Raw genomic sequence first — 25,828 nt, 5'->3', positions numbered from 1 at the left:
CATCTTTAAGAAATGCATCCCAAATCACCTTGACTGAATTTTGGAATTTCCTAAACCCAGGCTCCTTGTTTCCTGCCAGTTAGTCACACATTATGTACAGACTTTGTTTCCAAGCTCTCAGAGAAGCAGTTTCCTATTTGTCATCTCTGTGTATGATCCCACAAGTAAAAGCACTTTTTATGATTCACATGTAAAGTCAGAGGTTGGAGAACTTTTCCTAGTGTAATTTCATCTCCCCCTTTCTATCTCTAATTAAGGAAGCATCCTGTAGGGTGTTAGAATTACTGATTTCTTTGCATCTGTCTAACAGATGTTGTGGCAGAAGAAGAGTTCAGTTGTAGAGATGTGATCCCATGTCACTCTACAGAGTGTGTGTTGCACTATGGGTTACTTACCAATGTCTGTTCCTCCCGTCTTTCTTGCAAACATAAACTCAAGTTTATTTAGGTGTCTGCTCCCCAGGGAACATGACCATAGCTCAAAGGGTAAATCCTGCTTAGGCTAACCCAAGCCCAGTAATGTCACTTCCATTGCCAGTGATTAGTTGAGAGGAAGGCATGTGGCTAAGTTTTAAGCAGTGCAACTCAAGTGGAAATCTGCTTTGGGCTTCTAGAAATGATGCCTTGTCTTACAAAGAGACATGAGGAAGAACTGGCCTACTTCTTCCTGCGGAAGTGATCCTGTATCTGCTGGCCCACGAAGGGAGCCAGTCTGAGGGCAAAGCTGACACGTCAACATTCTCAGAGGGAAAAGATGGAGAGGACCTGGGCCCTTCATGACAGCCCCAAGGTGCTGGTGGAGCTGTTCAACCTGGGACTTCCTCATCAGGTAATGCATTTCCTTTTTTATTAAGCCATTTGACTTAGGGTCTCTGTTAGGTGCAGCTAAAAGCAACAGAAATGTTTATCCTTGATAAAGAGAGCTACGTTTTTTTTTTCCTTATGCCACCCAGAACGTTTGACTCTTTCTGTGTTTGTACTGGCAGAGCACTGGGGCTTTATCTTTCCCGTTGATTCTCTATTCCTCTCTATTTCTCAGACAAATAAATGGCTTGTATAAATGAATCCAGGACTTCATAGATACACAAAACCGTACCAGGATTCTCTCAATTACTGTCAGCCAAGATGACCCTTAGCCAAGATGACTTTCCCCCAAAGCTTCCTCTTGTTAGCTCACAAGAGAAAGAAAACTTTTGCGTTGAAAGCTGAGTAGACTGAGCCACCGATCCCATGTCAGTCCTCTGCTGCAAAAAGTCCAGGTAAAGGATAAATTGATTTCAGCTAGTTGCAAACTCTCACCTTTACTGACCCAGATTGGAATTAACAAGCCTATTTAAGATTTCAACCAGGTCACTTTTGCACACCTGTGAACTTTTGCTGGGTGCAGCATTCAAAATGTTAAGGCAACTTGCATTTGATTATTTGATTATTTCAAAAATACATATTCAGGTATTGAATTACCAGTATAGGGTGTTAACACAAACAAGGGAAATAGCATAATGTAAATTACAGTATGGAGAGAAATGGACCCATCCACAGATTAGAATAACCAACATGTAACCCATTAATGAAATGCATAGTAACCTACAGTGGAAATATTTAATATTAAAGAATGCAGTCTCCTTTAACCTGGCAGTTAGAGAGATTCTCTTCCGAGTATTCTTTGGGGATCTGATCTGTGCAGGGTAATCAATCCATTAGCCCAGCCTGCAGTGAAAGGGATTAATTTATATTTTAGTATTGCATGATTTCAGGTATAAAAAGAAGCAGAGAGAAATCCTCTTCCTTTGGGACCTTGCGGAAGCCCAACGTGAGCTTTTGAAAGATTTCTTGTAGGAGCTTTCCCATAGGTACATTCATGAAACAGTCTTGAACACCTGATATGAGAGAGGCATCAGGCATCCTGTGAGATGCTGGGGAGTTTGCGAAGATGAGTTAGACTTAGATTCTGTTCCCAAGAGGAATTCAGATAAGATGTTAACTTAACACAGTGACAGAGAAAGAGAAAAGCAACTCCAAGATTTGGTACCTGGAGAACAGTGAGGAGAGTGATGCTGCGAGGAAAATGGAGAAAACAGGAGTGGATTCTGGTGTTAGATGAGCTTAGATTTCAGGGTGTTTAGTCTCAGATGTTGTAGGACAGGTCTGTAGAGATGTTTCATGTAGCTGGATATCATCGGGCTCCTGGAATTCCCACTTCTATGCAGTACTCCAATTCCATTTATCTTAACACATTTTCTCTGCATTAATAACTAGGCCATCCTTAACAGGCAAGCCTTTTAGTTTCGAAAGTGCTTGTGATTACATACTAATAACATCTTAGAGTTGTGGAGGGGGTGCTTTTCAAATCAAAACTGGAAAGGAAACACCCAGCAAATCATTTCGCTTGACCTTTGTCAGGGCCAGTCCGGAACACAACATTGGGAAACATAGCCTAGAGGAAAAAGCATGGGCTAGGGAAGCAGGGGGTGTGAGTTCTGTGTCTGACCATGACCCATGGACGAGTCACTTTCTGCGCTCTGGGTTTCTCATCTGTAAAGGTAGATTTGGCAAGTTCGCACCAAAGACTCTTTCCATGATTTCTATAATATCTTAAGGTATTGTTCACGCCGCAGCTCTATTTTGCCCTTGACACTCACCTCCATCAGAGGTGTTGAATAAAAATTTGTACAACTTTTTAGTTTCCTAAAGCATAGTCATTATTTTCACATTGATTCCTTTCTGGGCCCTGATTAGTGGTATTATTGATGACACCTCCAATCAGATGAGGAAATTGGGGTACATAGAGATTAAGGGGATTGTCCAAGGTTTCTGGCTGGTGCATGTCAGAGCCAGGACCTGAGCCCAGGGCCTCTCCATTTCCCATTACCCGCCCCCCAAATCCCTGCCGCAACCATCCCACAGGGGGCTTCAGACTCAGGTTGGTCCACTCTTGAGTGGACCATTTTTTCTTTTTTGGTTGCACACCAAGCAGCTTACAGCAGCTTCCCTGACCTGGGATCGAACCTGGGCCCATGGCCGTGAAATCGCCGAGTCCTAACCACCGGACTGCCAGGGAATTCCCTGAAGTGGACTTTAATAGGAGACTCTTATAAAGATATTACTAGACTTTTGGATTGCAGATAGAAAGGGTTTTTAAAACCTTTTATTTTGAAGTAATTTTATATTTACAGAAGAGTTGCAAAGATAGTACCCAGCTTCCCCTAGTATTAACATCTTACATAACAATGGTACATTTGTCAAAACTAAGAACGTAACATTGGCACAATGCTATGAACTAGACTACGGACTTAGTTTGGATTTCACCAGGTCAAATTTTTTATTTATTTACTTTTTTTTTTTTTTTTTTTGGCGGTATGCGGGCCTCTCACTGTTGTGGCCTGTCCCATTGCGGAGCATAGGCTCCGGACGCGCAGGCTCAGCGGCCATGGCTCACGGGCCCAGCCGCTCTGTGGCATGTGGGATCTTCCCAGACCGGGGCACGAACCCGTGTCCCCTGCATCGGCAGGCGGACTCTCAACCACTGTGCCACCAGGGAAGCCCACCAGGTCAAATTTTTAACGAACAAATTAAATTGAAGAATGGAAGTAGGGTCAGGATGTAAAGTCTTTTGGTCCCCATCAAATAGTACCATGTACTACGTGTGTGCTATAAGGGCTGGCCTGCAGCAGGCACAGACTTCTGACAGTGAAGCATCCCCACCCTCGATGAGAAAGTCAACAGACATAGGGAGGGCTGGTGATGAGAAAACAAATGGCCAATTCCAAATGCTTAGGTTTGTGAACTACACACCTAGTAACAGACCAAAGACACATTTCAGATCCTGTCTTTTACGGACAAGATACAATCACCATCCGTCATTTTTTAAGTACAGTCCTTTCCTGGAAGATATTGCAGTATTATTCAAAACGTGCCAAAGTGGGCAGGAGATCCCAAGAGTAATTGTGAGTTATGAGGTCATGGGGACCTCATTGCAAACTATTTGCAAAACTTAATTGGGGTAATAAATAAACTAAGCATGTAAATTAGATTGAAAGCTACAGTGTGAATTAGAAGGAGGCCATTAGCCTGCATAGTCAAAATGCCTTCTTCCTGTTCATAATATTTGCTGAGCTGAAGTATTAATCGAGGAAGCGTTAAATTCAAACATCCTAAAATTTCACAACTAAAATAACTTGGAAATAAAACCATTTAATGAGATCCTTTCTGGACAAGATGTGAACTTTATTTTTATGATTCTGTACTTAGGCCCTTTTCAAATAGGGGATGGTCTGGCATTCATATTTGAATCCAGCTGCCCCCCAGGGTGTGAATTCATCTTAACCAGGGTACTTAGAAGCCAATGCAGAAGAAAAAAGAATAAAGCTCAAAAGGAAAAAAATAAGGAAGCCATTTCCAATCTGTTGAAAACAAACAGGTCTGTAGGCTGAAATGGGACTGTCCCTCTCTTTTTTCTTTTTTAAACCGGGGGGTTAAAAATAACTTCTGATCTGATATTCCTTTTTCACATATCTGAAGAATGAATGAAGGGGCCTCTTGCAGGTAAATATCAATATAAAAAAAGAAGAGAAACCAAGCGCCCAAACACGGCATCTAATCATCCAGCCCAAGTCAAGCCTTGCAGCAGCTTTTTTTTTCCCAAGCAGTTGATTGAATGAATACAAATGCCTCTCTGTTGTCACTTGGGATGCCACTTGATATATCCCATTTTCTAGACTCTAATTATTCCATTTGTAGACATGAATGCCATTTAGATGTGAGCTAATTCAGCATGGTAACTCAATTAGATTTGTACCGACTTGGATTTATGAAACATCAGTGGGTTCTTGGTGAGACCAATGGGACTGCAGGCGATTCATCCCGAAGTCTCACCGACACAGCCTCTCAGGAGCTCAATTAAACATGCCAGCCATGAGGATGTTTTTTAGCTGGAATGTTTCACAATTAAAATGAAAGAGATTTCTCTGTTCCTCGGCACGCATGGCCCCGCAGAAAAGAAAGACCTGTGATAACACAGGCTGAAGTTTTCCTTTACGTTATATATTCTCTACACGAAAGAAGCCTCTTTTGCTCCGACGGGCTTCAGAGCACCTGCATGGCGGCGCTCGGTGTGGCCGGCCTCAGTGGTCGACCCATGTGGCAAAGATCACGGAGTTTCGTCATGCCTCACGTTCAAGGGCACTTAATAAATGTTGGTTGAACTAAAATGCTAAGTTCGTCTTAGAGCCTGTATCTGCATCTGGGTTCTGAGAGAGAGGCAGGTGCTGAATACCAGATTGGATTTGTAAAAATATGAGAAATCTCCAAGTGATAAAAATGATGCTAGCTATATTTTCAACATAAAACGTGGCCCGTGGTCAGAAGATGGGGGGAAAGACTGGAAACCAGGACTATCCCCAAGGGATCCTTGTAAAAAACACTCTTCAAAAACATGATCTTGCTGCGTGATTCGGGCTTAGGAGTTTAGGCAGGCCCCTGCGTGTCACCTGCCTGTGCCTGGAAGAGATTTGCCGCGAGCTCTGTCTTCCTCACGAGGGGAGTGTTTCATGATTAAAGGCTTTGCTGGTTTGCAGCAGAGGGCGACCTTGGAAATACGGTGTGAATTAATGAAATAACGCCATAGGTGTGAACTCATTTCATCGATGGTGAAGAACTTTGGAAATGTCTGTTGTTGTTTTCTTAAATCAAGTGTTTGGATAAGAGAGACGAGTACATTTGTTTTACCAGGACCTGGATGAGGGACAACATGATAGGGAAAGAGTTTCAATTTTATTACATCTGCCTTTATCTCCCCCCTCTCAATTTAGTGCTCTGATATTTATTTCTATTGTGAGATTGATTATTAGGTATAGAACAGTAGTAGTAATACTCAGTTAAGTATTGTAAATAATGTTTGCCTTGCAGGTCATAAATTTCAAAATGCAGTTTCATATAACCTGTGACATTTCATCCCCGTAACACTCTTGCAGCACAGACATTATTTCCCATTTCATAGCTGACAAAACTTGTCAAGAGAGGGTGTATGAATTGCTTAAGACCACACAGCTAAATCTCAGTGAGACCGGTATTTCAACCTCATCCTTTCCTGTCAAATCTTTCTCATGTGGTGTAGCAGAAAGAGCATGGGTTTTACATCAGAAAACACTGTTTGTTTTATTTTCTAGTTCTATCATTTTTAATCTTTCGAGCATTGATAGAAAGATAGATCTAGCCTCAGTACATGATGAATCTGGGGGGCATTCTTGAATTTGATTTGTATACAAGTTCCAAAATTTGATGCTTAAAACTGGGCCTGTCTGATGATACTGGCATAGCACCAGCAGACTGGATGTGCCAGAGGAGGCGATTAAATGTTACCCAGGGACCCGGGCAGAGGAGCTGCTCCAAGCCTACACATCTCACTTTCTTTAACCTCGTGGGAAGCTTGACTTAAATTAGAAACACAGATTAGGACTTCTTTTTATTGTTCCCGTAGCAACTCTCTATTTAGCTTCTGATCTCCTAGAGTCATGGTCTCTGCAAAGATTTTCTGAAGAGCCACCCGAAAGAGAAAAGCCGGGAGTTTATTTATGCTGTGTTTGCGTCAATCAGCATACGTACAGTTCGCAGCAATCTTGCTATATCCACACAGGCCAACCAACACTCCTTGGCTTGTTTTCCTCCCAGGAAATTCCATCTCAGGTAGCAGAGGAAAAGATCAGAAAGACCACAGTGCTGGGAGACAGGAGCTGCCCCACCCCCATCCTGCTCTGTGGCTGGTCCCTGTGGGACTAGATGGGCCATCTGCCGGCTGGCAGCCTTGGGTAATTCACCCAAATCCTCTAGCCTTGTTTTCATCATCTGCACCAATAGTGCGCCCCTCAAAAACTGTTGGAAGGATTAAATAAAATAATATGTGTGGAAACATTTTGTGAGCTGTTAACCCATGCTTTCTCCAAGGGACACTGTATCATAACGTGCCATATATAAATATGTATATTTTTAAGACCATGTTTGTGACATGCCACATCTTTGGAAATTCATAGTGCACTTTGGCATCATGTTAAAGCATCCGAGGAGTCCTGAGAAGTGAACTCTGTGGAAATGTGTTGAATGCACTGTTTCACAAATTGTTTGACCTGGAATCCACTCTTCAGTTAATACCTCATGTCAAGCTGTGCTCTAGTCAGCTTTAAAACACTGAATCAACACAACTGTTCTCATGGCTGTGTGATGGGCATGGGCCTCTAACCCTGTACCTCTCCCCACCCCTACCTGCCGCAGCTTTCTTCTGTGTTGGCAGACTTCCCCAAACGTTAGTGAAGATGAGTAACGGCAGCCCGAGACTCACATTCTATGGCTTAGGAACCCAGGAGAAAGAGCATCTCTTTCCCATTGATTCTAGAAATAGTGCTGACCTCATTGACAAACTTTGAGTCCTAGGCCCAGCCTTGAAGCATTCACAGTGGGCCAGGGGAAGGCATATTTTCATTGGTCAGGCCCAGGTTATGGGCTTAATTCTGGAAAAGCCAATCATATCTAAGCTTTGTGGACTGAAAATAAAAGGAACTGGTTCTTCAAGATCAACGTTACAAAAAGTCAGTTGGAACTTTAGTGAAGAAATTCCAGACAGGTTAAGAAAAAAGCAGAAGCTGTTGTGTCATTCCTTCTCCATCATTTTCTTTTCCTAGCCCAGAGGTCTGTAAACCTTGGTATACATAAGAACATTCAGGGAAATTTATTGAAAATACTGATTTCAGGCCTTACCCCACCTGCAAGATTCTGATTCCACATGTTCAGGTATTGCTCAGAAATCTGTCCTGGTTGCAAACACCAGGTACCTGTGGTCCGAGTACCACATTTTGAGAAACAAGGGCAATGGGATAAAGACATTGCCAGCAGTTCTCAATCTTTGCCGTATATCAAAATTGAGCACCAAATCGACATCTGCAGGGGTGAGGCTGGCAAAGTACCTGTTGACATTGATCCTCGGGTGTTTCTGATGTGCCCTAAAGCAGTGCCTCTCAATCTTTACTGTGTCTATGAATCAGGGATTTTCTTAAGCTGCAGGTTCTGATTTAGCAGGTGTAAGGTAGCGCCTGAAAGTCTGCATTTCTAACACGGTCTCCGGCGCTGCTGCTGTTTCTGGTCCACGGACCACACTTTGAGTAGCAAGGCACTGAAGGCTGAGAACCACCTGTGTATTTTATTTATTTATTTATTTATTTATTTATTGTGTGGTACGCGGGCCTCTCACTGCTGTGGCCTCTCCCGCCGCGGAGCACAGGCTCCGGACGTGCAGGTCCAGTGGCCATGGCTCACGGGCCCAGCCGCTCCGCGACATGTGGGATCTTCCCAGACCGGGGCACGAACCCGCATCCCCTGCATCGGCAGGCGGACTCTCAAGCACTGCGCCACCAGGGAAGCCCCCACCTGTGTATTCGGTGTGCATGTTTTAAGGCTGTGTCCTTCAGCGTTTACCAGCCTGCAGGGCAAGCATAGAAGCACCTTCTGTTTCTAATAGGGTTTGTTCGTACTGATTTTTCTCATTTTGTTCTGGGCTGTGCAGAGTTCATCTTCAAAAGGCTCAGAGAGAACACAGTCTAGTTCCTAAAGACTGGAGCGCACATCTGCATGTTTTCCGTTTAACTAACCTTCTGGACTCCGGATCTTACTTGGACTGTGGAAAAACAAGGGAAAGTGATGCAGGATCCCTTAGGGAGCTCACCCTTAAGGTGGCCAACTCTCCTGGTTTTCCCAGAAGTGTCCTAGTTAGAGCACTGAAAGTGTGACCCTAGCAGTCATACTTTTTCAGGGAAGAAAGACCTGGAGACCGATAACTATAACACAAGGTCACACGCGCAGATAGGGAACCAGCTCTAATTCAGCCTGAGGGCTCAGGAAAAGCCAGGTTAGAGGAGGCCTTGGAGGCTGAATAGGAGTTCACCAGATTGGGGACTGAGGATGAAAAGGGGCGGGGGCATTGAAGGCTGCGGGAAAAGTGTGTGCAAAAGTACAGGGATACATGCATATGCAAAAACCCGTAACTGCTCTAAGCCCTTCTCTGTTTTGAATGCAGCCCTGTCTTAATTGGACATGGTGATGTACTGCCCCTGGATAAAGCTTGCCCCTGGATAAAGCTCTGGGGAATGAATAAAGCCCCACCCTGCAGATCTGCAAACACACTTCTTTTCTCATAGCCACTTCTTTTGTTATCTTGGCAAATGGATAATTTTCATGATTTGTTCATGGGTATTTTTCTCTGGCCATATTTCTGTGCCCTGTTCTGGTTTATTCATCCATTCAAAAGTATTTATCCTATACTCTCTCTGTGCCAGAACAGTTCTAAGCACTTACAGTGTATCAGCAGACAGACACCCCTGCCCTCAGGGAGCATACATTCTAGAAGAGGAAATAGACAAGGAAAAGTAAGAATTTTAAAAGTAAATTATGTCTGCTGGTAGGTCATAAGTGCCGAGGGAGGACGATACCTGAAGGTAGAGGTAATCAGAAGTATAACTTTGTACAGGTGGTCAGGAAAGATCTCTCTAATTCGATGATACTTGAGCAGAGGGCTGAAGGAAGTGGGGGAATGACCATGCAGATATCTGTGGGAGAATGTTGTGGGCCGAGGGAATTGCAGTGCAAAGGTCCTGAGGGCACTTGGCATGTGCAAGAACCAATAAGGAGACAAATGGGCTTGGAGTGAATGAGGCAGCAGAGTGCTGGAGGAAGGGGGGTCAGACAGGTGGACACATGGGGCCTGGGTCCAGGATAAGGATTGACACTGAGTGAAATGGGAGCCCTTGGAGGGGGCCTGAGTAGAGGAGGAACACGATCTGACTTATATTTTTAGAGCATCACTCTGGCTTCTAGATGAGAAGTGACTGTTAGTAGGGTAAGGGTGCACGTAGGGAGACTGGTGATGAAGCTAGCACAATACCCCAAGCAAGAGATGATGGTGACTCTGACAAAGGTGGATGCAGGGGAGTGGTGAGAAGGGGCTCTCTGTGTCCACTGATTCCCCGCACAGTCACTCCCTTCTGGAGTCCAGAGAACTCCTCCAACCACCTGGGTGATCTGGGCGGATCTCTCCACCCACCTGTGCCCTCACTTGCATCATCTATAAAATGATGCCAGACAGCAGTAATATCTGCCCAACCACTCTCACAAGGTTCTTTTGAGAGTTCAATGAGGTCACAGCTGGGAATGCATAGAGCAGGACGGCAATACAGATGAGTCAGAACCCAACAGTGAGATATCCATCTGCCAGTACAGAAAAGATGGGCTGCTGTCTTGTTACTGCTTCAGGTAATTCACGAAGGGGGCTACTGAAGGTAAAGGTTACACCCCAAACCAAACATCAAGAGGAGACATTTATGATTATCTGGTCAAACCGCATCTCTCTTAGACAAGGTCACTAAGATGCAGAGATAAAGGTGGCTTTCCCAGACAACCCAGTAAGGTCAGAGTCCTAGTTCTGAGTCGTCTTCTACCAAGCTGCCCGTTCACACATCATGATAAATGTCCCTACCTTGAAAGCTAATCAAAGCACAATTACTCTCAAAGGAGAAGGAAGAGAAGGCTCTCAGCTGTGAGGCTACAGCAGCTTTGCAGCTTTCAGGTACATCATCACATTAGATCCTCCCAACCCCTCCAGGAAGTTTTGAATTTCCCCCTTTTGCAAATAAGGAAACAGAGGCTCAGACAGATCAGCTGAGTTACCCCAAGTTACACAGCCAGCAAGTGCCAGGAAAGAATTCCAGCTCTTCTGGTACCTAAGCCAGTGCACTTTCCCCTGCATTTGATGAAAACCTCCGGAGAGGGCAGGACTGGTGTAATTGATGGAGGTGTTATCTCTGTTTTTCTAATTACTCTCCCCGAAACCTGCAGCAGGGGATTCGAAGGAACATTTTTGATTTGTGAGTGTAGTCTAGTGCTTATTAGAATTTCTGAGCTTCTACACTGGAAGTTTCAACAGGCTTACTGCGGTACTTTTGAAGTGTTGAATGTAAATTTAAGGCTAAAAAACACTGTCAAGCCAAGTGCACTGACGTATTATTAGGTGATGGTTGGAAGAGTTAGGCAGGTGGGTGCTTTACAGAGAGGCACGCACTGAGGTTCACACACTGCAGTCTTCTGAGCTGTAAGAGGAAAGAGGCAGCGAGTGGGAGATCAGGAAGGTGCTGGAATTGGTGCAGAGATCACAGGCAACACTGCTGTTGACAAGTACCTAAGAGACTGGTTCTTGCTGTTCATCTGGGATATGTGACGTGTTGCTCGGTTTTAACTTTTAATCGATGTATTCTTCTGAATCAAGAGCTAGAGTAAGGTTTTAAGAGGCAGAAATGTCTGCCGGAACACAAAACACAGGGTCAAGACACCAAAGCTTGGGATGGAGCTATTCTCTGGAGCTAATCATGGCTAAGGTTGATGGAGACTTTGAATCTGCCGGGTGAACGAAGCCTCCTTCCATTCCATTTCCCCTGGCAGCAGGCATGGAGGCCAGGGAGCTATTGGCTTACCTACACCAAGGCCCTTGGCAGGATATCGGCACCACAGCCCTGAAGCTCTGGTCCTCTGTGACCACCCCCCCCGCCATCCGCCATGACCATGTCATCACCACTGAGCTTTCACTCTGTTTCTGATTTGAACCCTGGTCCGTAGGACGGAAGTCCCATCGTGAATAGAGCTGAAGCCTGCCCAAACCCCTCTCCCTTGAGACTGGGCCATCTCACTGACCCCACTTCTGGTCTGTCAGACCTTGCCAGGTCCTACTGCCCTGCCACCTTCTGGTGGTACAGAGTCCACTCTGCCTAGACTCTGTGGAGGGGTATGACGCCTGCCTGTGCTGCTGTAGCTCCTTGCGACGTGCAGGCTGACTATAGCCTAAAACGGGGTTATCCCCTTCACTCACCCATCCTTCCAATGGCTACCTGAGGTTCCATTAAGACTCATGGCTGAAGCTGTGTTAATTAAGGCAATCAAGAAGATTGGTACTAATTACGATAATTGCCATTCATTGAGTGAAGGTTTCATAGTTAGATCTGGGTTCCCGTCCCTATTCTGACACTTACTAGCGCTGTGACCTTAGACAAGTTACTTTACCTTTCTGATCCTCATTTTCTCATCTATAAAATAGGGGTCATAATAGTACCCACCTTACTCTTAATGTATTGAGTAGTTACATGCGTGAGTTGCGGTTTTAGTTTTAAGTAAGATAAGGAATGCAAAGTACTTTGCAAAGTACCTGGCACAGAAACATTCAGTTAATGTAGTTGTGTCTCTCCGTGGTGGGAGTATGTACGATGATTAACCACTAGTAGTATGTGCTGAGCACTCGTCCAGGGGCTTTACGTCCGTTGTGTTATTGATTCTGAAAACGTGCAAGGAAAGCAACATCAGACCCATTTTACAGATGCAGAAGCTGAAACTTAGAGCTTCTAAGTAATATCTCAAAGCCACACCCTTGGGAAATTGCGTAGATGGCTGGAACTTGAGCCCTGGTGAGTTGGATTCCAAGCCTGAGCTCTTTGGCCTTGAAGATATGGATGGCAATGAAGGTCTTGAATGACAGCTCATTATAACAGCAGAACGGTTGGTGGTCACGTCCTCTGTGATTAATTGCCTCATGAGTGGAACAAATAGGGAGTGTTGCAAATAGTAAATACTTCAGGAGTGCAGAGGAAGAGAGACAATTGCTCAGGCAGGCTTATTAACGAAAAGCTTTATGAGGAAATGTTTCACTTCGTTTTTTTAAATGTTTTTTCCTGCTTATCAAAGCAATACATGTGCAATATATACACATTCAAAGACTTATTTCACACCTAGTTTTATTTCACTGTCCTACTTTTTACTTTATCTGTTTCTAACTCTTCTCACTACCCCATACGTTGACAGCATAACTGAACTATTATGAATTTTTGGTAAAATCATCTGGTAATATCTACTAGGATTACAGCAGCACACATCCTCTGACCCAGCAACACTGCTCTTGAGACTCTGTTTTTTCAAAATGAAACACCATTATGTGAAGATATATGCGCAAGTACATTTCTCATAGCATTGCTTACAGCGGCCAAACATATTAGAAACAGGACAAATGTCTTTAGTTTGTCAGTCAGGGGATGCTTGATAAATTGTGACTCATTAATTCTAGAGACCTTGATGTTGGCTATTTTAAAGGCTGGGTTTGATTTCTCTATAATGACTTGAATAAAACTGTCTTAGAATCTTAGCAGTTTAGAATTTGGGAGCCAAGTCTACTTTAAGAGAAGATAAAGTAATGTAAGGAAAAGTAAAAGTATATGTTTGCGTTTGATCAGAAAAAGACATTTGCACAAGCACAGCACCTGGGGACACAGGACTTATCAGCATCTTGTCTGACATGGATATGGGCCTTTTGTACATTATAAACTCAATAAAACCAAACAGTATGGGGGCAAGAAAGCTAGTGTGTCTCTTGGGCAGATCTAAAGCATTTAGAAAAGAAGGGGATAATCCTGCTCTTCTCCAGGCTGACCACATCTAGAGAATCACATTTAGTTTAAAACAATGTTCACCAAGGAAGTAAGGCTGAAATCATGTCATTGGAGAAATATCTGAAAAACAGTACATTTTTATTCTGAAGAAGAGCAGACTCAGAGGACACACTATAATTGTCTCCAAATTTCATGCTACACGAACTGTTAGAACTTTTCTCTGGTGCCTCAAAGCTAAAACCAGGATCAGTGGATGGAAGCCAGTAGGAGCTGGGGGTTAGCCCAGTATAAGGAAGGCATTTTTAACTATCAGAGCTGGTACAAAGTAGTAAAATGACTTGCCCTGGAGATTCCAGTCTCTCATTTTGTCTCTACTCGTGTTGAAGGGACCTGATGGGAAAAGTGAGAAAGGAGTCAGGTATTTGATGGGAACAGGGTCATGCCTGATACTATATCCCAACCCATCTACAACCCTAATCAGAGACTATTCAAGCTTGTCATTTGATCCTGAGATCAGGTTTTCAGTTGTGAGGTATTGGGAGAGGCAATGTAAAACCATGCTGTAAACTCCAGCTGTCGAGTTGGACAGACCCAGGTTTAGATCCTGTCTCCCCCACCTCTTTCTCTGTGACTCAGGCAAATTATACGCCTCTCCAAATCTGTTTGCCTGTCTGTAAAATAGGAATAGTATTGGTTTGTTCCTCAAAGAGCTGTTACGTAAGGACTAGCTACGATAATAATACATATATCATGTTGGACACATGGTAGCACACAGTGAATTCTCAATAGGTATTTTTAAGTTAAATCATGTGAATTATTCTTGTCCTTCTTATTATGTAGATTCACGTTTAATAAAGTAAAGCAAGAGTATTTTCTGATTAATCTTGAAAAGAACCATAACTTTCTCTGACTTAGAATACTGTATTTCCTAAGATTTCTAAGTTTTATAAATATCACATTATCCAATTCACTTAAGTATATTTGGTTGTTTTGCAGGTAGATCTATGTCAGAAAAAGAATACTGGACTTCCCTGGTGGGGCAGCGTTTAAGAATCCGCCTGCCAGTGCAGGGGACATGCATTCGAGCCCTGGTCAGGGAAGATCCCACATGCCGTGGAGCAACTAAGCCCGTGTGCCACAACTACTGAGCCTGTGCTGTAGAGCCCGCGAGCCACAACTACTGAGCTCACATTACCACAACTACTGAAGCCCGCGCGCCTAGAGCCCGTGCTCTGCAACAAAAGAAGCCACTGCAATGAGAAGCCCGCGCACCGCAACGAAGAGTAGCCCCCGCTCACCACAGCTAGAGAAAGCCTGTGGACAGCAACGAAGACCCAACACAGCCAAAAATAAAATAAATAAAGTAAAATAAATAAATTCATAAAAAGAAAAGAAGAAGAACACCGAATCTGGAGTCATTGGATCCAAGTCCAAGAGGTTTGGCTGTCGTGTCGTAGACAGGTAATTCTATAGAATCTCAGTTTCCTCCTTCAAAAAGTAAGAATAAGCACATGTATACCACCTAATTCACTCATACGCTTGTATGGAAGGATTAAATGGTCTAACATAAGTAGAAGTGCTTTTCTAATTATAAAATACTAGTCAATTAGGAACTATTATTGTTGTCCTGACTTATAAAATGGGCAAGGGGTATGATTTCTCTGGCCCCCAAATCTAAGACTATCAAAGGCAGGACCATTCTGAGAATTTAATCCTAAACCTTCTGGGTATAGGAGTACATCTGAGAAAGAAAATAAGAACGTTCCCTGTAAAAGTAGGCATTGGCAGCTCTACAGAAAACCTTTTGGAACCATATTTTACCTCTCCTGGTAGAAGAAGTAGAAAAGGTGAAGAAGAAAGAAGTAGAAAATGCTTTGAGTGTGACGAAGCATAAAACATTTGCCCAATGCTTTTCTTAAGAGTAGTTTTCCCTGCTTATTTATTTGCTTGCTTAGTTAGTTCTAACAAGTTGAACATTCTTAGTTGCTAATGATGCAAGTGGAGAGGGGTGCACTTGAAGAAGGAGGGCTGGGTCAAAGCAGAACAGAGACAGGCCTTAAGGATTCAAAGACCTTTAGCACTGGATGGGGTCTTGGAGGTGATTTCACCAAAGGGAAGGATTCGGTAAAGATGTAACTTGCCCATAACTGTATTGCTTGGAGGAGCAGCACTGACAGTGCTCTGCTAAGGTTTGTGCTTTGGTGTTTTGTTTTGATTTCTAAGTAGATTCTGAGAAGAAAGTAAGGTAAAGAGGAGAAAGAAGGGGGAAAGGAGAGAAAATATTCTTTAACTGAAAGGAAAACATTTCTGTTATTCACCCCTCACAGAAGAATCTGGAACATTCATGAATATGTTTGGGAAATGCTTGATTTTTAATAGAGGATAAAGCTTCTTTCCCAAGGAAATACAACATCATTATCTCCACTAGGGCTTCCCTGGTGCTGCCGTGGTTGAGAGTCCGCCTGCCTATGCAGGGGACGTGGGTTCGTGCCCCAGTCCGGGAAGATCCCACATGCCGCGGAGCGGCTGGGCCTGTGAGTCATGGCCGCTGAGCCTGCGCGTCCGGAGCCTGTGCTCCGCAACGGGAGAGGCTGCAACAGTGAGAGGCCCGCGTACCGCAAAAAAAAAAAAAAAAAAAAAAAATCTCCACTACTTGGACTCTGTTCTAAGGAGAAAAAAAATAGTAAAAATTTTTTTAAAGTTTCATGCTACAAAATGTTTACTACAGTACCATTCCCGACAGTGGAGAATTGGAACAACCCAAGGGTTCAGCCAATGAGAGGATATTTGAGTAAATTATGACGTAATCTATCAAAGATTATACAACCACTACAAATGCTGTTACTGGGATTACGAAATAAAGTAAGCAAAAGCTTTTGTTATAGTGAGGCAGGGAAGGAGGACAGCATTGCGTGGACAGCATTGATCAGAGGGAGGATTCAGAGTAGGAATCTACTGTATTGGAAGAAAAGAGATAAAAGTAGGTCAGTAGATAGAAAATGAATTAGGGACTTCCCTGGCGGTCCAGTGGTTAAGACTTCGCCTTTCCAATGCGGGGGTGTGGGTTTGATCCCTGGTCGGGGGGCTAATATCCCACATGCCTCGTGGCCAAAACACCAAAACATAAAACAGAAGCGATATCGTAACAAGTTCAACAAAGACTTTAAAAATGGTCCACAAAAAAAAAAAAAAAAAAAAAAAGAAAGAAAATGAATTAAATTAGGAAATTCATAAAAAGGTGTGAATTTTCGACAGGGCTTTATAGGGAGACAGACAAATCAAGGAAAGGTGAGCAAAGTTGGAATAATTTGTACACTTTTGGCTGCAGGAGTGAGAAGGCCAAGGACAGAGTGGGAGGTCGCCAGGTGGGGTTATGGCTTCAATCTCGGCTCCACTGAGCACTCCCTCCACCCAGTGGCTTTGACAAGGAGGCACCTCCCTTATGATAAGAAATTCCACGTGTAATTTCAGGAGGAATGTGAGGGGGACAGACATCAACATCATGACAGACAGTTTTCTAACCATGAAAGGAGAGTGTACATATGTGCCAGGAGACTGTAGATTTCTTGCTTCTCTCTTGGTTTCGTTGCAATCAATCAGATATTTCTCCCTCCACGCAGTCACTTGGACATTCTAATGGAATTGTCACCTGGAAGGCACATTCTATCTAAGCCTCCTCCCACATAAGCTGGGGGTTGCAGCCGTTGTAACAGCCTGTTGTGTGGATTGCTTTTCCTGTTCTTACCATTGCCAAAGAGGACAGGCTGTCTGGAGAGGAAAGCAGGCCAAGAACTAGGAGTCAACAGTTACAGTGTATATTCACAGTATTATCATCAAAAACATGTACATGCGGGGAAAAGAAAAGTCAGAAAGGAAATACACACCGATACCAGCTGCGATTGCTTTTGAATGATGTCAACATGGGTGAAATATTTTTTCCTTCTTTTGACACAGCTGTGAATTTTCCAGATTTCCTTTAATGAAAGAGTGCAACTATTGTCATTTATAAAGTGTTAAAAATAACAAGCACAAGACTAAAAGAGAGAGTAGCACCATTTGATTGAGAAAATTTTCCTTCATTTTTCATTTTAATTATTTTCTCATTATTAAAGTGATACATGCTTACTGTAGAAAATTCCTGGTACTGATTTAACCTCTAGCTTCATTTTACTTTGCTATGTTTATTTGTCCTGCAAGCAATCAAAAATCCTCTTTTGAAACAGAAGGGGTATCAATTCATCAGTCTCCCATTCTTTTCTTTTTACTTATTTTATTAGATTTTTAAAATAATTTCAAGGTGAATAAAGGAAATATTAATCTTCCCCATTCTCAGATATTCAGTGTTAACATATGATATGTATCCTACCACTCTTTCTCTATTCTCACACAAGAATATAGAGTTTTTCCCAATTTGAAAACAGAACTACACTAAACATATTACTCTCTAACTTTTTTCTCTTAACAATATATATTCCAGAGATGAGACACAGAGGTGAAGTACCTTGTCCATGGTCACACAGCTAATGAGTGGAAGAGCTGGGATTTGAATTGAAAAAGGTGAGTTCTTTTGTTTTCTTCTTCTTTTTTTTTTTGGTTGTGCCACACCGCTTGCAGAATCTTGGTTCCCCAACCAGGGATCGAACCGATGGCTCCTGTAGTGGAAGCATGGAGTCCTAACCACTGGACCACCAGGGAATTCCTGGGTCTGAGCTCTTAATCACGACAGATGATTGTCTCTGACAGAAGAGAAGAAGGCAGAGAACAGATCTGAGGGAGCTGGTCAATGTTTTGGGGAAAAGAGGATGAAAAGGAGCGTGCTAGCCTGCAGTGATTTTCCCTCTTAATTCTATACTCCAACAGTTCTTCCTGACTTCACACATCCTCTCTGTGAAGACAGGTCCCGTCATGAAGAGGGGCATCCACTGGACCGCAGGCTCCACATCTCCTACCTTGGCCCTACCATAAATGCTCAGGAGATGGTGGTGGTTGGTCAGCTGCTTTGGGCATATGTAACCCACCTGTCCATCCCTGGCGAGCAGCCGGGCATTTTGACTTGTAATTGTTACCTGTTGTTTGCTTTCACATCAGGTGGCTTCTAGTTCTTGGATTAAGGAGGAAGGATGGCAGCGCTGCAGCCTGCAAATGCTCTTGGGTTCAGGCTTGACATCGTGACAGATAATTTTATAATTGTGAAAAAAAATGTACATATGTGCCAACTGACTTGGGACATTTATGGGTCCTTTTTTTTTTTTTTTTTTTTTTTTGTGGTACGCGGGCCTCTCACTGTTGTGGTCTCTCCCGTTGTGAAGCACAGGCTCCGGACGCACAGGCTCAGCAGCCATGGCTCACGGCACGAACCCATGTCCCCTGCATCGGCAGGCGGACTCCCAACCGCTGCGCCACCAGGGAAGCCCTATGGGTCCTTTTAATTAAAACTCAGACAGGAATTTTCGATTTGTTACCTCATAACCATTGATGATGCAATGAATGGTTCATTCTGAATTGATCCTAACCTGTAGGAAATTGCTGTTTATAATGCACACATCACTTTCTTCCCCACCTTTTCCCACCTTCATTCCACTTTCATGTCTCTGCTCACATCTCATTACCGTGGTTGTCTTGCCTCTTAAAAAAAAGGAAAAGAAGAAAACTGTTTTGTTCCTTAATTACTGCATTATTATGAGATGTATAATGAAATTCTGATGTTCATGTTTATAAATATAATCCTGGAATTGCTATTTGTCACATGAATTCGAGTCCACAAATATATGAGGAGTGCCCTGCAGTATACAAGGAACTGGGGATACCAAGACTGTACACAGTCCTTCCCCAGTAGGAGAAGTGAAAACAGATTACCTATAGCACCGTGTGCAAAGAGTAATAGAAGGCTGGGCACACTATAGAAGAAGCACAGGAAAGACAGAGACAAGAGAAGTGATATAAGGGAAGCCTTTATGAAAAAAGTAGTTGTTTAGCTGGGTTTTGAATAAGAGTTTGACAGGTGGTTGAGTAGAAAGGGAAAAATCACTCAAGTCATCTGCAAAAGCACAGAGGTAAGAAATTGCATGTGTGTCTGCCATTTGTTGATAATGGAGTGTGCAGGCAGATGCAGGAGGGGTATAAATGAGAATGGATTGGTTTCGTGGTTTTGAGATTTTTATTTATTTACACTCGCTATGTACCAGATACTGTTATTTTCCAAATACTCTTCTAATCCTCATAGCAATTTAGGCAGACTACTGGACTGCAGAATTGAAGTAAGACCTGACCTCAAAAATCTAGATGATTGGTCAAAGGAAAAAAAAAGCATGGTAAATGTGATTTTATAGAAACAGACTCAAGAACGTTGAGGTCCATATGTAACTCTCCTCCAGCAGTAAGTCCTCATGCCCCAGAAGGAGATTTTGGCTTGATTCTGAGACAGGGAAAAGGGATTGCTATGTACAATTACTGTGCACCTGAACCTTTTCACACTGATGTCCTTTAACCCTCAACATCATCCTGTGAGGTATGTGGTGGTCTCCCCATTTTACACGAGGCTTGAGGAGGTCAAACAAGTTATCCAAATCACACCACAAGTAAAATGAAGGGGCTGGAGTTTGTCCAATCCGAAATCTGTTTCTCCATCCCATGCCTTCCTAGAGAAGAGCCAGAGAGAGCCAAACACCAGAGACTTTCCTCAAGCTACTCCACCCTGGAATGGCTACAGGTAGGGCAGCTCTGTGTGGTGCTTTCTTGGACAATCTGTTAAGGAGTGTGGAGAAGACAGGTGGGAGAAAAGGCTTTCTCCTTTGGGTACTTGGCATTTAAGACAGGTATCTGATGATGCTCGTTAAATACTTACTGAGGCCGTGTGCTCTTTCTTTCTGGAGTTTCATCATAAGATGGGGCTTTCAGTGGAGACAATTTATGACCTACACTACCTCTTCCCTCTTCCCCCAACCAACCAAGTGCTGACAGATACCAGACAGAATCACTGAAATTAAGCCATTCTACAAAAATAGGGGTGCATGGTCATCATGCCCTTAATGGTTGTCATTTTACAGGACTAAAGCTCGAGAACTTTGGAATCCACATCCACCGGGTAGATTTTTGTTTTTTCTTGGAGTTCTTTATATTGTACCTTGGTGATTAAATAGCCCAGACGTATATAATAGTTTTCCCTCGCAATTCCACCTCCCTTTCTATATCCTCCTTTTCCACTTCAACCCTTCTCCTTCTGCTAACGCACCTCTCTAGTATTGCCTTATCTGCCTTTGTTACGGAAAAAAGGGAGCTGGTACACTAACTCACACAAAGGCTTTGGTGACCAAAACGGACTTTATATCCGCCATCCCCTTTCAAGGTATACAATCTGCATTTTAAAAAAGAGGCTTTGAGACAGTGGTGTTCATCTCAAAGGAGTGACTCTCCAATGGTAAAATTTCTGGCAATCTTCCTCGGGAAGATTAACCATAATCCAGATCGCTGGCATTTCGCGCCTGTCTCTCATGAGCCTGGCACAGAGTTAAGCACTTGCATGTGTGACTGATTCTCACAACAACCTGCCAGGGGGGCATGACCATCCCCATTCAGAAAAGGAAACCACGGTTCAGAGAGATGAAGCTATTAAAGCTATTCACTAAGGCCAAGGAAGATTAGAACCCGGGTGTGTCTGGCTTCCAAGCCCTAACCCTTTCTGGCGCTCGTGCTGCTTCCCTACGAGGAGATGATGGGGTCCTTCTGGTCAGCTGGTTTCCATGGTGTTGGATGGTTTCCTCCACTTACTACACCTGGGACAGGTATAGCATGCACCTGGCAATGAAAGGGAAAAGGGCGGGACTCTGCGTGTTCCTCCAGAACAAGTACCCTAGAGTTTAGCCCGCGAGCCTGGTCACTTCTTTGTCTTCACTTTGCCCAGTTTGGAGGTCTTACTGCTCTTCAGGTAAGGTTTCTCACATAGAAGCTTTCCTGAAATGAAGGAATCAAAAAGCAGGACCAGGGACCCAGGACTTACTGTGACATCTATACGCTGACCCGCGCCCGTAAACTATTACACCGTGAGTGAGACCCGCGCCCGTAAACTGTTACACAGTGAGTGGTCTTTTCCAATCGCCTTCAGGTGTTAGTTTAAGCGAGTAGATTTAAAAAGAAAAGTTGAAAAGATTTTAAAGATTTAGTAAAAGGGAGCAGTTGATACACATCAGGCCCAGTAATAATGCCCTACAAACCTGTCAGTTTGTAGTAAAGTGACAAGAGTAACTGAGGGGAATCCTTGCCCCATGGTTTATGGTCACCGACTTGGTCCACTTTGATGAATCAGCTAGTTTGACTTATTAGAAAAATGAAATGAAATGTTTGCCCTGGCCCAGAATTTCCACAGGCCCCTGCAGGATAAAAAGATCCCTTTTCTGTGTCTCTTTAATTTTATAATATGCATAATGGTCTCCGTGAAGCATCTTGTTCTGAATTTATCAGAGCTTTAAACGAATGTCATGATCTGTTTTAATTTAATGATTAATGTTATCAATTTAAATATTGTCGATCTTTTCTTGTCCTTGCTAAACTTGCCCACAGATGGGGACATTCTCATTAGAAATGCAGATGCCTAGATACCGCTCAGAAAATGGAAGGGGAAAAAAAAGCATGTCTACAATAAATATTGCAGCCAATTAGACTTCATCGTAGTAATTTCTCTGGCTTTGTAATGTTTGTTTACTGAATTTTGTAGGGAAATTGTTGCGATTTCTGATATCCAGACCCATAAAAACTCCAACCTCGTGTTTCCCTGCAATGGGAAGTTATAACAGTAAGAAACATTTTCTTCCTTACCAGACTGCATCTCAATTATGAGTTAGACATTCGAAGATCCAGACCCAAACGTGTAAATCTGTTTGTACACATTCAAAGAAAGCTCTCATACATTTCCTAAAAACCCACACATTAATACTGCTTACTTTTCAGCAGGGGTAAATGGGGGTCTCAGAGACCTCCTCAGAACAGGCTGGAGTTAAATAATATTGCATGTTTTTCATTTTACTGTGATGAATGCAAAGCTATTAAATAACCTTTTAAAGAGTTGGTGTAATTATCTGTAAACAGTAACGTTACAAAAAAAAGGTCAAGTTGTCCTGCCATTAGATGTTTATGGATGTAAACTGGATTTATGTTTCCATAAAACAGGCACTGACTAACTAGATTAATTCTCCACAAACTAAACCAACTGTAGTAATATTTAGACACAATAAAATGATGCCAATTAAAACAATTTTATTTTTTGTGTCATTTTGATTAACAGCACACTAAAATTAACCAGAGACCTTAAACTCCGAATGGTTGGCAAAAGGCATCCACAGCTCAATATTATTACCGACAAGAAGAGCAGTTAAGTGAGATGGCTGTGCAATAGTATGAATATTTAATTAATAATTAGTCATGTAATTTCTCCTCAGGAATTATTATCCCTCAAACTGGTTTGTGAATTTAATTATTAGCAGCCTTTTTGTTTCCATGTCCCCTCATTACTGTCAGGATTGATGTAACATAAACTTCATTAAAAATTAAAGCAAGAGTCTTAATTACAAGGCTACCCTGACTGAAGTTAGAATTAGCCAAGTCAGTGATGTGCAAATGAGTGCATTATTTAAGAAACATGCTGGAAGTAGTTATGCTAATGTGAGAGGTTCGCAGTAGCAGACCTTTTCACTTGCAGTTGCATATTCATTAAATGCACTATGCAAATTTAATGTAGCAGTCTTAGTAATGCGTTGTTAATTTATTCAGATTTATTGAGTACGACTTGTAAAAAAAAGTACAAATTTAATTACTCTATCTAGTAGGGATGGTATTAGGAGATAGCAGAGGTTTAAAATGTGTTGATCTGGATTACCGCAGTTTGATGGAAGACGTGGTATCAGAGGACACAGTTTTGATAACTGGGCTTGAAAGAATATTTGATTTACTTATGGAATGATCTAAGAAATCACTGAAATGGCACATGTTCCTTCCCAATAGGAAAGTAAAAAAGTCTTGGTTGTATTAACTTAAGAGCTAAAGCAGTGCTGAGTCCACAACCTAATGGTCGTAATGACTCTGTAGAGACCAGTAAAGGTTATGGATGGAGATCTGTATGAAGCAAACTATCTTTGCGGAAGGTTCATTGGTGGTTGGCTGTACCTCCGTGGTGCGCTGACAACCGGCTAGATGAAACCACAGGAATCCTGGCATCCTCTGCAGCGGAAACGCCCTGGCACCCGGCAGGCTGGTGCTATCTTCTCAGGTGGACACTTGGGCTCCACTTTCAAGGGATGCCAAACCCAGAACACAGGGGAGAAAGTGTGTGCTTTCAAAGAGATACATAACCCTCACTAGCACTGGTCACTAAGGCATCACACTTACGGAGTGGACACGCCGGGACTGCTCTCTACTCATCTGCGCTCACCTGATTCTCTGGAAAACCTGGCTGTGAAAGTTATCTCACCCCTATTTCACAGATGAGAAAACCGAGGCTGAAATTGGAATAGTAATTGATGCCCATGGAAGAGCTGGGATTCAAATCTAGTCCCGTGTTGCTCCCAAGCCTGACTGCACTGCTTTCCCCTTTGCCCCCGCTCTCTTCCTCTCCCTCCTCACTTCTTCCCTCTCTTCTCCCTCTGTCCCCTCTCCTTTCCTTCTCCTCCCACTCCTCTGTCCTCCCTTAATATCGTTTTCCTTTCACTCTCAGATAGATAGATATAGATATAGAAATACGTGGGTGTGTAGATATAATTTAAAAGCTGGAAACGGCTGGCCTGTTTCTCCTAAAGTGCTACAAACAAATGTATAGGTTAAATTGGAATAAAACTGTTTCACGTTCAATAGAGCATCCCCTGACAACCCCATTAAGACTGGTAGGGAACAAACAGGGAATGTTCTCTTTGACTCAAGGCTTGGAGACCACTGTGTGATCGCTATTAGCAGCTTGGTTGGCTTTGAACTCCCCTCCCACCTTTTAACATTTTTAACAGTTTTTTTGCCTTTATAGTCACAAAAATGGAGTCTAATACCTTTTTAATACTATTAATATTTTATCTTACTTTGGGAATTACTGCTTCAAATCGGTAAATCTTCTGGAGAAAAATCAATACACGCTTGACTGAGCTCCAGTGATGAAAAGGCCAAATGATTCCTAACCACGCGGAGTTCCTGGTTCTCAGCACCCATCTTTGGAGGCGTTCCAAGCTCTCCGATATATTCAAACAGTCTGACCTGTACCTATTGATCTCCTTCTGACAGAGGAAGAAGCTAAGCACCTCAACATAAGGTAAGTGTATGAATTGATCACAGGCTGAAAGTTGGTGCCTATGTAAAGATCTGTCTGAATAATTTATTAGTAAGGATCCAGAAAATGAGTTAGGCGGCAAAGGAGAGGTTCTGGGCCTCCTCTGTGAATCTTTTCATCTTATGTCCCACATCTGAAGGCCAATCAGTCAGATTCCAGCCACCCACTTCCTGTCTGCTGTCCATTGCTCCATTTAATACATGCCATTCTGCCTTGGTTCAGGCTTAACTCTGTGTGTGTGTGTGCGTGTGTGCGCACGCACACGCACGTGTGTGTGTGTGTGTATGTGTGTCTACCACTGAACGGCAAACTTCTGGGAATCAGGGACTGACCCCATTTGCCTTTGGTTAGTGGCAGTGGGATGCTGGTAGTTGCTTAAAAACAAGCTCCCTAAAAAAAATGAATAAGCTCTGATTTGTAGCATTTGCCGATTTCCTTCGTAAATGTTCTCGCTATGTTAATTTCAGTCTACCTACACGATGTCACTAGACGCAGAGTCAGGAAGAGAGAAGCAGTTGCACACCATTATATAGTACATCCACCACCACACAGATGCGAGAGATGTCGATAACCTCAAGAGCATAGATAACACAAAAATGCCATCGAATAAACAGGAAGTGATGTGTTTTGCATATTTATTACCTTTGCTTTTAATGTAATTTATTTAACTGCACATTTATATAATTTTTAATAATGTCTAGGTCTAACAATCAGCTCACAAAATTCTCCAGAATTCAACAATTGGCCCCAGGTCACCAGCGGGTACTTGGAAAACAAGGTTTGCTGTTAAAAACACCAGCACAACCAATAGTGAAAAATCTGCTGGGTCTGTTTCTCCTACTAAAGTGGTGTTTTACTATTTCTATTGGGGGAGGCAACCCCCCCCCAAAATAAGAATTCAAGTTGGCTCCTGCTAAGAGAGCATCTGTAATTCTACAGCATCCACTAGGGTTTTGCTGCAAAAGGTTGGCACCTATCGTTTTTTTTTAGTGATGACAGAGATGTGGGTACATCTATCGCTTGGGTATATGGGACAAGAAAGTGGAAGGAATCAATGATAAGTTATTAAA

The 25,828-nt window shown here is 42.9% G+C and overlaps 1 long non-coding RNA gene across 1 annotated transcript; it reads left to right on the top strand.

Annotated features, from left to right (window-relative positions):
- The first annotated feature begins 617 nt into the window (after positions 1 to 617).
- Positions 618 to 24,911, top strand: LOC141278031 (uncharacterized). Its single transcript, XR_012330156.1, has 4 exons — positions 618 to 828; positions 14,456 to 14,920; positions 17,937 to 18,016; positions 20,506 to 24,911. It is a non-coding gene; the product is annotated as an uncharacterized lncRNA (long non-coding RNA).
- The last annotated feature ends 917 nt before the right edge of the window (positions 24,912 to 25,828 follow it).

This window comes from Tursiops truncatus, chromosome 2, assembly GCF_011762595.2.
Source record: "Tursiops truncatus isolate mTurTru1 chromosome 2, mTurTru1.mat.Y, whole genome shotgun sequence".
Lineage (NCBI taxonomy): Eukaryota > Metazoa > Chordata > Mammalia > Artiodactyla > Delphinidae > Tursiops > Tursiops truncatus.
The sequence above is the reverse complement of the archived record's forward strand: the minus strand, read 5'-3'. Positions and strand labels throughout refer to the sequence as shown.